We start from the raw sequence: 15,467 nt of genomic DNA, 5'->3' as shown, positions 1-15,467 counted from the left end.
ACATCTGCACATGCATCATATATTTCTTTAATTAACAAAACAGGCCCACCCCTCTGCTGAGTCTGCTGGGTATCTATTTCCTTTTTTCCCAACTTCCTCACTGTTGCAAAACTTAACATAATCAAACTGCCAGCTCCAATATGTTACCATTCTGTTTCTACAACTGAGCTCCTCCTGTACAACAGACTAGCACAAGATCCATTGGACTCAAAGTTACCAAACATCATACCTTATATTATATAGTGCTTATTTAACTTTCGACTGTCTTGGAAGACAACACAGATTCTTTCAGTGGATTTCCTGTTGAGAGATTGGATTGCCAGAAACCCCAGGACTCATCAAAAACGTTGTTTACCCACTTGATTGACTTTCCAGTTTCCCAAGCTTCACTCTTAGTGTAGAGATTATTCCAAGCTTCCAAAGCACTAAATACCCATTAGACAATGGGGTCCACACCCCCCCCCCTTTTTTTTGGTCGTGTCAGGAGCGACTTGAGAAACTGCAAGTTGCTTCTGGTGTGAGAAAATTGGCCGTCTGCAAGGACATTGCCCAGGGGACACCCGGATGTTTTTGATGTTTTACCATCCTTGTGGGAGGCTTCTCTCATGCCCCTGCATGAGGAGCTGGAGCTGATAGAGGGAGCTCATCTGCGCTCTCCCCGCACTGTTGGTCTTCAGTGCTGCCGGCACAAGGGTTTAACCCACTGCGCCACCGGGGGCTCCACGGTCCACACCCTCATAGATGGGAACAACAGCAAACCTTTAATTTTGAATCCCACTAATCTCAGCTGTTCTCTCTTTCTCCCCGCCCTGGTATGTGATATCAGGAGGAAGTCTCGGCCAATGAGAAAGCAAATCCTAGGAGGCACGTCTCCTGACCAACCAGGGGAGGAAGTGGGAGGCTTGAATAGCTACCAAACTTTATAAAATGTGCTGCATGTTCTGTATGGGTTATGTCAGTTCTTTCGGCTATTGCGCTGTTCTGTCATCCATCTGGACAGGTGAATAAACCTCTGTTATTGCCTTCAAATAGGGTTTTTCCTGGCTTTTAAAATAGCATGGCATGGCAGGCAATGGACCTACACTGCCCCTGGTGGTGGATAACTGATTTCAGTAAAAACAGTTTGCAACACAACTCTAAACAAGACTTACTGCAATGGCTGGGAGGTAGAAGGATAGGCAGTGCCTCCAATTAGCAAAATATGTCAATATTTAACATTACAGATCACAGCAGTACAGTGATTAAACGAGACTCATATTTGGATGTAACACTTAACCATGATTTAGCATTACAAGAACAAGTAAAAGAAAGCTTTGGGGTCTACTCCTCTAATAGAATACTAGTGCAAGAAATTTGTTTGTTTTTTTCCTCTCAGGTTTCAGATTAACTCGTTTTTTATGACATCCAAGCCTAGACAGTTAATCCTACATATACTTAGTGTCTCAAAATTAAAGTTCTTGAAACTATCAATCAGCCATGGCTAAGATCAAATCACAGTTTATGTTCCAGCACTCGTTACAAGCTTCAATTAAACTAAAATGAGAGCTGAAGTTTCCAATCCCCTCACAGACATGCCGGCAGAGAGAAGAACAAGGCAGCCAAAAATGCACTATGTGTTGGCTCTTTAAGCCAAAGCAAGATATAACATCATGAATCAATGAAATGTATACTGGAAAGGAAATGCTCCACAAATAATGTTCTTTTAATTAACTGCAATGTTCATACAAAAGTATTAATGCATAATTTTAATTAGAAAAATGTAAGTATGTCAGGGAATGAAATGGTTTCAGACTGGGAGGTTTGCTTATAAGCACTGCAAATCACACAAAAAAGACAAAAATTGCAGCAAGGCAGATGATCTGCTGGAAGAAAATCCAAAACAGCTAGTAACATAATAGTTTTACAGAAGCCTGAAGTCAAAAGATATGAGCCAAGATCTTCATCAGTACTTCATAAAGTTTAAGCATGATTGAAAATCCAAGTCCCAAGTCTATAATCAGAAGGAATGAAGGAGGTGTTAAACAGATTTAGATTACCTAGCTGTGCTAAAAAATCTCAAGTTTTTACATCAAAAGCACAATGACAGTGCACTTCTGTTCTTCCCTTAAAAACATAAAATCCAAACATTATTTGGATCAACCTTTCCAAAGAAACTGGAACAGATTGCACTCTTTCATAGGAATGAAGAAAAACAAATGACACAAAGGTAAATACCACAAAGGTATTTTTTTATCAAAGGTTAAAAAATTGGACACTGAAAAGTGGAGTGAGTTACTAAAAATTTCTAGAGACATAGAAACAATAACAATAAGCATCATTTTAATCAAGAGTATCCCTCAAAAAAGTTCCAACTTTAAATTATCCTGTGACTGGAGGAGATTGTACAGTAAACCGTTTTAACACTTTTGGTTATACACTGAATGGCTGTAAGCATTTTTAGAAAGATCAAATAGCCTACTCATAACATTAAAGTCAATATTTGACAATAGAACAACGTATTTCAAATTAAAAACACACTACTTATTTTAATTTCATCCCATCTGTCTCCCTGCACAGGATTAATAAAGAATGATTATTAACCATTAGCAGAACAGATAAGTTTGAATAAAAGATATGTAGAACAAAAGTGTTTGGAAAATTATCATGGCTAAATGAGAGTGTGTCAATCTGCTATGTTGTGGTGTGGACCTGTAAATCAGATTCACTTTTAATGATGCTGAAAACATTCTAATTTCCTACTGAAAACTTGAACAAAAAGGTACAGGGAATAGTTAACATAATGAGGACAGACCTTTAATCACTAAAGTAAGTAATTAATATGCAAAAAGATCTTGAACATAAAGTACTGTCCATTTTCATAAGCACTTTGGCATGGAAAATATATAGTACACTTAAGAATCTCTAGAGTTTTCACTGAATTAATTCCCCTTCTGAGTACACATAAAGTATTCCCGTTTTCTCAAAAGCTAAGACTATACACTTGTATCTGCCAGAGCTATTACACAAAAAATTTGACTGGATGCTTCAGCCTGAAGAATGAAACAAAGTTAAGCACTTTTTAACAAAAGGGACAAGTACTTTAAATCTGAACAAAACCAGCATTTAAAATTTAACTTTGAACTTAAGTAGCATGCATTATGTATGTTCCATTAACAAAGCCAACCTATTTGTAAAAGGTAAAAGCGCCGCAAGCTAAATTAACACTATAGTTTTCCATTTAGAGTAATAAAATATCCAAACTAGAACATCTGTTTTCCAAATTAAGAACTTACTTAGTATGCACCTTTATCACATGAAAAGGAGGAAGGAACAGGAAGGGGGAAAGTTTTAAAGGTGCTGCTGGTTATTGCGTGCCTTCAAGTTGTTTCTAAGTTATGGTGACCTTAAAACAACCCTATCAAGATTTATTCAGAAGGAGTTTGTATGAAAATATATATTGTAAACCACTCTGAGTCCCCTTCGGGGTGAGAAGGGCGGCAATTTAATGCCGTAAATAAATAAATAAATTTGCTTTGCCCTCCTTTGGGCTGAATGTGCGTGACTTGCCCAAGATCACTCAGTGGGCTTCCATGAACAAACAGTGATTTAAACCCTTGCTCAAACTGCTATTACATTCCTTTTTTCCCACCTACCCCTTGTTTAAGCTGCAAGAGACTAACAAGACTATTTCTGGGTATATTTTCAGTGGCAAATAACTAGTATTAGTGGAATTTCAATACTTATTTAGCCTCTTAATAAGTTTTCTTTATTACATATTTAATAGTTTCATGCATTTTTGCTGATAGATCCGTTCATTAAAATTTTTAATAATTGAGGTCATATCCTTACCCACTGTTTTCAGATCCATTTTCTTATCTTCATTTGGATAATATTCAAAGAAAAATGAGTATTTTCACTATAAACATCTGATAAAAGAAGATGACCTACTTATGTTCTGTCCACATAGTATACTGTTACAAACTGGAAGAAGTGGAGAACACAGCAGCTTTCAGCTGTGTAAGTAATTATGATATACTAAAACAAAAACTGAGAGCATGGAAGAAGCTTCCATTTGATACTGCAATGATTTTTTTAAAATGGGCATGCTCTGAATGTAATTCAGTATTTTTTGTACAAATGACTCAAACCTAGATATTGTTGTCAAGCACCGACCCCCCCCCCCCCCGGTCAAAATATTAAACTTATTAACTCAGCACTAAGGCGGAGAGTTCCGCAAGTAGCGGGAGCCTGGAGTTACTTTGATTGGCTTTGTGGACATTAAGAAATATGGAAGAGTCCAACAACAGCTACCAGCACCCAGAAGCTTTGAACCAATCTCTCCCTCTATTTTTATTAGTTATATCATAATCTAACCTCTAATAAATGTGAACCGAGGTGCATTAACCTCAGTTTCTGTTACTCCACATTTTCCTTGCCTGCTGAGTCTCTCTTTCTCCTGCTTTCACCTCCCACAGCCGGCCCCGGTGGCCACCAAGCCACAAGTCCCACACGACCCTCATGGCCCTCAGAGAAGGGCCTTCTTCATCTTTTTTCTATTATAATTCATCACCCTGCCATCCCAAGGAACCCCAGACTGACCCCCTTCCCCTGTGGGTGCCCCAGTTCCCTCGATGGGAGCCCCCCAGTATCCACAGATCCCTATTGTATACCCTTCTAATATTTATGTTTTATGTCTTCATATAAAATGGTTTTTTTAATTGCAAAAATATAAGGGGATTGAAATCAAGAGGCACTCCATCCACAGCACTTCCTTCATCTACCAAACTGACTCCATCATCATATAAGGACACCTTGGGTTCTGTGTCAAAAAGCCTTACTAAAATAAAGATACACCACATTCACAACTCTATGTATCTTTCTCCTCTCTTTAGACTCAAGGTGAGCCATCTTTCTCACAGGTAGTAGTCCTCATTGTCCTCCTCATGTTCATCCCTCCCTCCTCCTCCTTTTTCTTCTTGCGGTTGAAAGCCTCTGACTCGGATTACATGGACCAACTGTCATAGCTGCACACAGCCGAGGTATCAGATAAAATACTTTTTGAAGAAGTATGCCACCGTTCAAAGAAGTGCAGAGCATCATATTCGCATCTGAATGACCATGAAATATTTTATAACACAGTCCCAAGTTTTATGCAGTAAAGACACTAAGAATGTACAGTGGGCCATTGGTATCCAGGACATCCCATGGACACCAACATTTGTGGATATTCAAGTTCCAACAATGGCGTAGTAAAATGGTGTCTTTACATACAATGGAAAAATCAAGGTTTGCTTTTTGGATTTTTAATATATATTTTCAAACTGGAGATTGCTATATTTGTGGATACAGACAGCCAACTATAATCTTACATATGCTTACTTGGAAATAAGTCACTGTGAACTAAGTTTTGGGTATGGTCTTGTTTAAAAATTAAATAGTATGTCAATTTGCCAGGAGGCAAAAAGGCAACATTCAATACTTTCCGCAGAAGATGGGAACTCTCATCTGAGGCCAGAAAGAAGCATAAGCAACTAAGTCACAGCAACTCCATCTTTAGAGGTAATGTAGAGTGACCTATTCCTCTTCAGCTTCCTATTCCTCCTTCAGTTCCCTTCCTTTTCCATTCTGGCTACTAAGAAAAGAGAGTACATTCCTCTCTAACAACAGAAATCAAGCAGGCACAACCCACATATATAATGTGGTTATGCCCAATTTACTTGAATGCGTTAAATCCACTGTCACATATGGCTACCAAAACTGAACAGGGCTATGTTAGTAGCAGGTATATAAAAAATCTGAAAATACATGTTTTCTGTTGCTTAAACAGCAGATGCGTATGCACTGCAGTCATTTATGTAATGTTACCTATTCTATAATAGACTATTATTCCATATGTTGTATTTTAGTTTCTCTTAAAAACTACAATATCAAAGAGTAATTCCTTTGGAAATATGCTTTATATTATATCAAATAAAACATATTGCTTGTTTTATTAACAAATTGTGTATTAGTAATATTATTTCTTTTCAATTTATCTGTTGTAAAACTATCTAGAATTCCAAGTAAACAGGACTAAGAGAAAAAATATTCCAACTCTGCAGTTAATCGAATTTAGATACACAAACTCAGATCAATTTCATCAGATCTTTAGAATTTCAAGTAAAGGAAAGTGGATGAAATACAAGAAAATAACTTACACTTAACTGTCACTTTCTCAAAGCAGGCATTGTTACATGTGGGATGTAACAGGAAATTTTTACATATTATCTGCTGCAGTATTGGAGCCAATTAGCTGGCCAAAACATAGTCAGCTAATTCTTCCCTCGCATCTATAAACCAGTAAGAGCTATCACAATTGACTCTGCTGATCATATACTAAAGTCAGCTCCCTTGGAAAGAGGAAATATTTAATTCTGTGATCATTATTTAAATTGCTTCTCTGAAGAAGTCAATTTTCATGATTTAAAAACCATAGTTCAAATCACTAGTGAGGGAGATTTTTATGTAATCACCATCTTGATCAGATGTATAGTACTGTCATTAATCCGGATTTAGAGATGTAAAGCATATTAGAGTACAGGTAAACACTAAGCAATTGTTCTGAATTATTTTCAAATTAATTTTTAAAAATGGTTCCCTTGAATTTGCATTCTGATCCCCCCTCCTTGTTCAGATCTATTCTATTGTCCACATTACCCTAATATGTTAAAACACTCACTGAATAAAAAGAGTAAACATGACACATTTGACTTGGGTTCTTTTTTTTAATGTTTTAAGAAAAAAAAAGTGTGATTAAAATAAATAATCACTTTTAATTTTTAAAAGATTGATTTTTATCTGTGGTAAGTTTGTGCGGGGGGTGGGGGTGGGGGCAGAACTACAGGTATTTCAATTCATCCAGAAGAGATGGAATGGCAAGTCAGGCAAGTCAAAGACCCCATTTAATATCACCCCAATTATATCTAAACCTAGTGTTACGTTCCTGCATCTGTCCCTAAGACACCATATGGGGAAAGCCTAAAACTCTATATTTAGATATACAAGATTCTATAGTTAACACATATTTTGGCTTTGTCTAACCTATATTCAGCTCCCTCTCATGAAAATCATTGCTCAATTTCCACATTTTAGTATTTATAGTCTTTATCAGGAAGCAGGGTACTGCCACCAAGTGGTAGCCACATCCTATCTCCTAGAGGCCACTTCAATCTACCCAACAGTGGAACTTACTCCACATAAACCAAAAGTATTTCCTGAAAGGAAAGTAAACCAAAGGCTTGAAAGGACAAGTCAATAAAGTTAGTAGATAAAATTCTAAGAGTGAGTCTAACATGAATGAAAAGTGTTGACAATGTTCTACATTTCTCCAAGTCCAGTAGTCAATACAGTTTGCAAATTAAATTGACTACCATAAAATTAAAACAGAAACATTTAAAATTAAAATAGAATTCAAACACTATTAAAAACGTCTCAAACTTAAGAATGATAAACATATGTCAAAAATAGGACAATATTATTGTTAATTTCATTTATACTTCATTTTAATTTCCAAAAATGCTTCATGATATAGCTTATTTCCAAAATGCACAGAAGTTACCAAAACTTCATAACAATGTTACTTAAAAGATTTTAACCCACTTTTTAAAATACCCTATCCTCACAAGGTGGTTTACAACATTAAAAAAAAATGAAAATACAATGTAAACATAAATAATAGTAACTATAGCACCAATGCAAAACACAATAAAGTGGAGTTTTTAATCTTGGTTTCCAGGACTGTATTCCAAAGCTCAAGCCATAACACCACATTAGCTCTCTATAAACCAGTACTGTTATTTTTGGAGTGAGGCTGAGTCAAATTTGAAGGCCTATAATCTCCAGCATGGGCCTACCCTGGCTTTGACATTCTTCTGTCCCAACACAATTATAAAGATGGCCAGTTGGAATATGCGCGTGTGTCTTCTTGGGGACTCCTTCTAGGCTCTGAAACGTCCTTCCTAGCAAGGTTAAACTGAATCCCTTCTTTTTGTTCTTTCACTAATAAATCAGTGTAACATGCAATCATTTTTCTTTAAGAAACAGGGTCTGGAGTCCTAACAAACTGTTTTTTTAGAAGTGTCCTCAATTTGAAACATGACTGATCATGTTGCATGATGTGGTATGAGGTGGGCCAACAATTGCTAATTGAGAAACAGAAGCCCAAGATCTTAAGGTATGAGAACCTAGAAGCATTAATGTTTTAATCCCAGAGTATCTTAAATCTGCTATGAAGACTTCAGACAGCTGCAAGATTCAGATAAATGTCTAGTATTATTTCTGTTCAATACCACTCTTGTACTGCAAATAACTGGATAAATGCATAGCTTTAGTGTCTGGTCAATGAGATATATTGACACAATTACTGAGTTGCTCTTAGGTTTAAGATATAACTGACATATCACTATGGTATTGCTGCTAGTATGTATCAACAATCTTATCTGTTCTCGAGCTTAATGTCTAAAATGTTCTGATCATATTTAAAACATTTTTCTGAATATTTAACATATCAGCAAGAACACAGAGAATTACAATGAAAATGGAACAATAATTGTTGCAACACTTGTAATAATTGTCACAACTACTATTAACACATCTTAGAAATACTACTATGAACGGCAGAATAAACTAGATAGATTATTTCTTCTGAACACTGTGAATTTACAATTGTTTCACAATAAATTTCTAATGAAATTAACAACATTTTAGATATAGAAAATGGAAAATGAATTTTAACTTCCAACTACAATCTGCTCCGGATTGTAGACCTTACGACAAGCTAACCCAGAGTGAAAAATCATTACACATTTATGCAAACAAATCTCTGTGCAGGATATGATGATGTGATTTTTTGTTTTCCCTTTAAAAAAAATTTACTATGGTAGTACATAAGCAATTTTTTCTACTAGGTTTTCAATCCCTGAAGCATAACCCAAATTCATTTCCACATTAGTTAATATTTTGCTTCATTGGGGTCTATCATGAGAAAATCTTTCAATTCTTACCACTATGGAACCATTTTTTTTGTCGCAATGTACTGAGCAAAAACAAAACCAACTACTTTATTCTTAATAAGAGCAAATGAAAATAGCTTAGAACTTGGACAAAAATATAAAATGGTAGAAGTGTAAAGATATTCTTCAGAGGTGGGGCAGGCAATGCAGTCATGGAGCAAACACATGCATTTGTCCAGCAGGGTATGGAGACACAGAAAAGGATGGAGTAGTTAAAGAGAGCTATCTCTTAAGGGTCAACAACTGGTCAGAGAATTAGCATAAAGAATTTTGGTGAAGAAATCTCAATTTTCATAAGCAGTAGTACCATACACTCAAGCATAAGTCAATCTCACATATACCTCAGGATAGGTTTTTTGGAGGGGATATATGAATTTTGTTACTAAAAATGAGACAGACACAATTATATGCAGTATCATTTATATAAGCCTGCCCGAGCTCTGAGGTCTTCAGGAGAGGCCCTTCTCTCAGTCCCACCTCCATTGCAACCTCGGTTGGAGGGAGTGAGAGTGTGGGCCTTCTCTCTCAGTGGCTGCCCCTCGACTATGGAACCCCCTGCCTAGGAAAGCCAGAATTGCACCCTCCCTGCTGTCCTTCCAGTGGCAAGTTAAAATCTTTTTGTGTTGTCAACAGCTTTCATGGCCAGAATCACTGGGTTGTTGTGAGTTTTCTGGGCTGTATGGCAGTGTTCCAACTCACAGCAACCCAGTAAAACCTTTTTATTCAGACAGCCTTTTAAATAAAAAGATTTTTAAGATCAAGTCAAGGGTGCTGTGGTTTTAGCTTTGAATATATTTTGAATTAGTTTTTGTGGATTTTAACTGTGGTTTTTAAAATACCAGTGATGTTTAATTCTGTTTTAATGTTCATATATTTGTAGATTTTAAATTGTATTGAAATGCGTTTAATGTAAGTGTGACGATGTGTAACTTTTATTCTTATGGTTATGTGTAGTTTAAACAGTAGTTAATAAATGGTAAGTATGTAGGATTATATTTTGTTAGAGATGGTGGCTGGTGGCTTGAGCTGAGTTGCCATAGCAACGGGGGCGGAGCCAACTGTCACTTCACGGCGCAGCTTTTTGAAAGTGGCAGTCTGTAAGCCGGAGAGCTACAGGAAAGGACTGATTTCTCTAGTGGGAGAAACAGGGAATTAATTTGTGACCAAAGGGGTTACAGGAAAGGGCCTGGTAGTGATAAAACTACAGGGGGTTATTGATTCTGGTTTAAGAATCAAGGTTTGGCTGGGAGCCAATTCTGTTGAATAGGCCTTTTGGTTTATTTGTTTTGTTGGGACAGTTGTCCAGAAGAGATACATCTGCTTATAGAAACCTCTTGAAGTCTGTGCCTGAGGTTACTCATGAAACCTTACTAATGTAACCAATCAAGATTCGTGCCTCTTGTGAAGAAACAATTAAACATGTTATACTCCTGTTAAAATAAACTTGTTACTGTTTTCCTCAAGCCTTGCCTGATACAGTTTCTCTTAAGTCAAACAGCCTGCATAAGAGCATAAGAAGTAAAGCCAAACCAGGGACAGAAAACGCTACGCTATCAATACTTCTGTAAATAATAGTCCCTTTATAAACCAGCTCATAAGCTGATATTGATCATTGCCCGGCTTTCCTCACAGATTAGGTGGCAGTAGTTTTACCCTCCTTTACAGTAAGCCGCTTTGAGTCTCCTTTGTGGAGGGAAAAGCGACATACAAATAAACATTATTATTATTATTATTATTATTATTATTATTATTATTATTAAGATCGCACAGACAGACTACAAGCAAAGGCATAACACCGTTACTCAGATGATTCATTGGAACTTGTGCCACAAATACCATCTACTTGTGACAAAGAACTGGTGGGATCACAAGCCGGAAAAAGTTATGCTTGAGTGTATAGTACTACTCCTTATGAAAATGAACACGTCAAGCTACTCTGGGACTTCCAGATTCAGACAGACAGAGTTCTGGAGCACAATACACCTGACCTCACAATTGTGTTAAAAAACAAAGTATGGATTATCGATGTCGCAATCCCAGGTGACAGCAGGATTGCAGAGAAACAACTGGAAAAGCTGACACAATATGAGGATTTAAAAATCGAACTGCAAAGATTCTGGCACAGACCAGTAAGGGTGGTCCCAGTGGTGATCAGCACACTGGGTGCAGTGCCTAAAGACCTTGGCCTGCACTTAAACACAATCAGTGCTGACAAAATTACCATCTGCCAGCTACAGAAGGCCACCTTACTGGGATCTGCACGCATTATTCGCCGATACATCACACAGGCCTAGACACTTGGGAAGTGTCCGACGTGTGATCCAATTCAACAGCCAGCAGAGTATCTGCTGTGGACTCATCTTGTTGTGTTTCAAATAATAATAATAATAATACCAATATGCTATACTCAAAGGAACAGTTTCATTCAATTGATTCTAACACTGAAAAAAGTGTCCCTCCTGAAAAAAACTATCAGGGTCTATGCTTGAGATGTGAAACCCTACTCTGAATTTAAATCTGACCTGACACAGCCTGTCACGTCATTGTTTTCTCTTTTCTTTTCTCATCCTTTCTTCCCTAAATTCTCCTTTATTTCTTACTAAGGGAACTATTGCTGCCAAGCCTTTTCTTTCCTTTGCTTTGTAAGAAAGCATATTAACACAGAATACTTTTGCAAGAGAGTAACAACGTTTAATTGTGTCCTCCAAATAAAGACATCTATTTAAACAGAACAACAAATTTCAGCATGCTAGTTGGCAAATAATGAAATACAGTGGATCCTAGATATACACTGGGGTTTGGTTCCAAGATGGAAACATCCACCCCTTATAAATACCAAAATCCACAAGAAAGTGGCCCTTCCTATTAAGGTTGGAACATGGGAGAATCGAACAGAAGTAGATTACTCCTCCATGCCATCCCAAGAATGGAATATTTTCAAACCATGGATTGTTGAATCTGAAGATACAGAATCCATAGATACAGAGGGTCAACTGCAGTATTTATGAAAACGGGACTTTTCTGATTTTTTTGTCTTATATTGAAAAATACCAATACGAATTAATCCTTTACTATTCACAAGAGTCAACAGTTTATTCCAAGCTGTGACAAAAGCCATAGCTAAAGTTCTAGTGTTACAGAGTTATACTGGTAAAGTGTTTTATAATTGCTGTATATATAAAACGCATGGGGGCAATTAAAAAACTGCACAGCTAACTAAAGTGACACAAATTATATTCGAATTATTTAAATAGAATATGAAAACTTTATTTTAATTACAGCATCGCATATTTTGACTTTTCAGTTCTGTAGGTTAATTTCTCTATTATGTATTAAATGTAAAACTACAAACTAGTTTTATAGTCATAAACTATGAACTATAGTCATAAACTTCAGAGTGGGGCACAACATTAGAGATAGACAGATAAATAAGTTAATGCCATTCTCCTCTACCTGATGTCTCCAAATGTGTTTTGCTACCAACGCTATTAGCCTCAGCCAGCATGACCAATGAATAGCTGCATTTGAAAAGTGCTATCCTGATAGAGTAGTAGTATAGCGAAACAACATGAGCTACAAGAACAATATTTAAAAACATCAAATGCAATAAGGTCTTATTGATTAAAACACATAGGAAACTTTAAAAAATACTTTAACCTGGAACTAAAAAAAAAATTGTATGTGCTGCAATTTGAACATTTTAAAGTTGGATACAACTTGTGGAAAAATGCTCTCCTTTTTAATGAATAATATACTCCTGATAAAGAAAGGGTATAGGAAAGGCCCTTAGCAGAAAATCGTAAAACAGAGTTAGGCTGGTATAAGAAGAGGTGGTCCTTTACATATTTTTACTGAATAAAAGTAGTTAAAGTCCTTCATGACATAAATGAATTTTGGTTAATCATAAGTGGCTATTATTCCAACCAAAGTACAAATCTATAGAAGTTACTACTTACCTAAGTTTGCATCTTCCCACACTTCAAAATGCAAGTTGGGATCAAATGCCAAAAGAGACCTACAAGATATAAAATCTTCTATGAAGTTGTTTTATGTTAGCTGCATAGTACTGATAGGGAAACTAATAGAGCATTTTGAGAGTTACAGTTAATTCCTGCATTGCATGTTTATTAATGGATTTGAATGAGAGCAGGAAGATCAATGCCATTTTTATTCAAATATATGTGAATATAACCATGTGCAATGCTTGTCAAAGTATTTGAGCATTTACAACAAAATTGGGAGAAAGAAGGAACTGCACATCAAAATATTACTGACAGCAGTAATACTACTGCACTAACATTGATTTTTGGTAGCCATTTTCTTTTTGTATCAAACACTGATGATTCTGCATTTCTTACTGCACTCTCTCTTTAAACCTGAAGGTGGCAATGATTAACTCATGCTGTGTTCCATTTTTCTAAAGCTTATTAAGAGTGATTTCTGTCGAGTACAGTTTCCATTAGCATTTTAGATATATAATTGCAGCACAAAATTATTCTCATTTTATTATTTCATCCATATTTTTCTTTCCATTAGGAAGCATGAAGGTTTATGTTCTTTGTGTCTTGCCTTCTTTGTGGCATGATTCCAAGAGCATATTAGATTTTTAAAACAAATTACATGAACATAGGTCTTTGGCGTAGTAGTTTAAAACATTACATTAAAAATGTATTAAAATACTAAATTACAGAAGTTGAAAACATTAAAAAAAACAGTGGTGAAAGCAACATTAACATAAACATAAAAGCCTGCCTAAATTTTGGGGCCAAGCAAGTCCCCTGTAGCAGGAAATTACACAAACTGGAAGTAGCCACCTGTGACAGTACCTAGAAGATCTTAAAATTCATACAGGCCTATAAAAGGTAATGTTGTCTATATAAGGGTATAAAGTTCATAATCAACATTTTGGATTGCACATGGAAACAAAATGATAGTCTGTGAAGCTGTTGCAATATAAGAGTTCTATAGTCCTGGTACCCAGTTCTTGTCAGCAGGGAAACTGCAATGTCAGGCTGAATACCTATTCCTTGTACTGTCTTTCTCAAATCAAATCAAAATATTTATTTCGGTCATTGACCAGCACAGGAAATAGTGTCACATTTCCAGACAAACCTGGCATGCTTGGTACATTAAAAATATAAATATAACTACTAAAAACACAATATGGGTGAGGGAGCAGAAGGGAAGGGGAAACAGGGTAAAAACATACAATGCCCAGATCCATCACCAAATTGCAGATTCAGGGAAGAAGATCACCGGACACACAGTTGACTTTTGGAACTAGTCATTCCCTGGCGGACTCTGCATGCTGCTGCACAGAACCTCGCAACACTGTAGGTTGTAGCTGAATTAGCATCTGCAAGTAGCAGGGAGGTATAAAATTGTCCCGAATGGCCTGGGTGCTTGTCTATGAGAGGTAAGATAAGCCTGGCACGGATATCCCTGTAGAATGGGCACTGAAGGAGCACATGTTCTATTGTTTCTACGTGACCCGAGTCACAGGGGCAGAGCCTCTCTGGGAAAGGGATCTTCCGGTAGCGGCCTTCAAGTACAGCTGATGGGAGAGCATGGCATCGGGCCAGGGTGAAAGCCCTTCGATGAATAGGAACCTCTAGGTATGTTAAATATGCCATAGGGGAGGCAAGGTATCTGCTGTCTTCACTGATAAGGAAGCTTGGAGCCGAGGCCAGATCTAGTTGGCGCTCTGTGTCTGTGATACGTTGTTTAATAAGTGCTTTGGCTTGATTGTAATCCATAGCTAATAGTAGATCTGGAGAAAATCCCAATGAGGAGATTTTGGATGTTACCGCCTGCTTCCATGTGGATTGGAAGTCATCCTCCATGGTTAGTGGGGCAAGGCCAAGGGGTACACGGGACAGTCGGAGCCAGAGGTTAAGTATGGCCACCCACACCCTGGCCTCCACTCTCATAAAACCCGTCTCTAGTCGCAGGGTGGCATTAGAAACGCATTTAGGTACCTGCAAGGCCGATCTCAGAAACTTGGACTGAACCACCTCTAATGGGGCAAAACTGGGGAAGGGGCCCAACTGAGCACCATACAAGAGTTGGGCTAATGACTTGGCTTCAAACAGCTTGAGCGCTGCCGGTGTGAAGTGGCCCCCTCTTGTCCTGAGATATTTAAGAATGGCAATTGAGCTCCCCTGCGCGGTGTTGGATACTTGATCCCCATGAGCTCTTCTGCTACCATTAGATTGGAAAACTACACCTAGATATTTGAAGGATGTAACTTGTTCAATTTTATGTCCATCTATGCTCCAAGGGTAAGTCCTGGGCCTATTAGCGAAAGCCATGATTTTGGTTTTATTGTAATTGAGTTGGAGCTGCTCTGTGTTGCAATGTTGTATTAATGCTCTCAAAGCTCTTTTGAGCCCAATGGGTGTTCTAGAGAGTACAGCAGCATCATCTGCATAAAGCAGG

At 37.2% G+C, this 15,467-nt stretch overlaps 1 protein-coding gene across 8 annotated transcripts in view; it reads right to left on the bottom strand.

Annotated features, from left to right (window-relative positions):
- ZNF644 (zinc finger protein 644) overlaps positions 1–15,467 on the bottom strand; it is a 59,506-nt gene that overhangs the window by 31,263 nt on the left and 12,776 nt on the right. For 6 of the 8 annotated variants that reach the window (XM_067467775.1, XM_060773903.2, XM_060773908.2 and 3 more), the window contains exon 3: positions 12,986–13,044. The exons of the other annotated variants lie outside the window; for them this stretch is intronic. The gene's annotated coding sequence lies outside the window, so the exon portion shown is untranslated. The remainder of the gene's footprint in view (positions 1–12,985; positions 13,045–15,467) is intronic. 8 annotated transcript variants of the gene reach the window in all.

This window comes from Anolis sagrei, chromosome 4 (genome assembly GCF_037176765.1).
Source record: "Anolis sagrei isolate rAnoSag1 chromosome 4, rAnoSag1.mat, whole genome shotgun sequence".
In the NCBI taxonomy this organism is placed as follows: domain Eukaryota; kingdom Metazoa; phylum Chordata; class Lepidosauria; order Squamata; family Dactyloidae; genus Anolis; species Anolis sagrei.
This window is presented reverse-complemented; position numbering and strand designations above follow the sequence as displayed.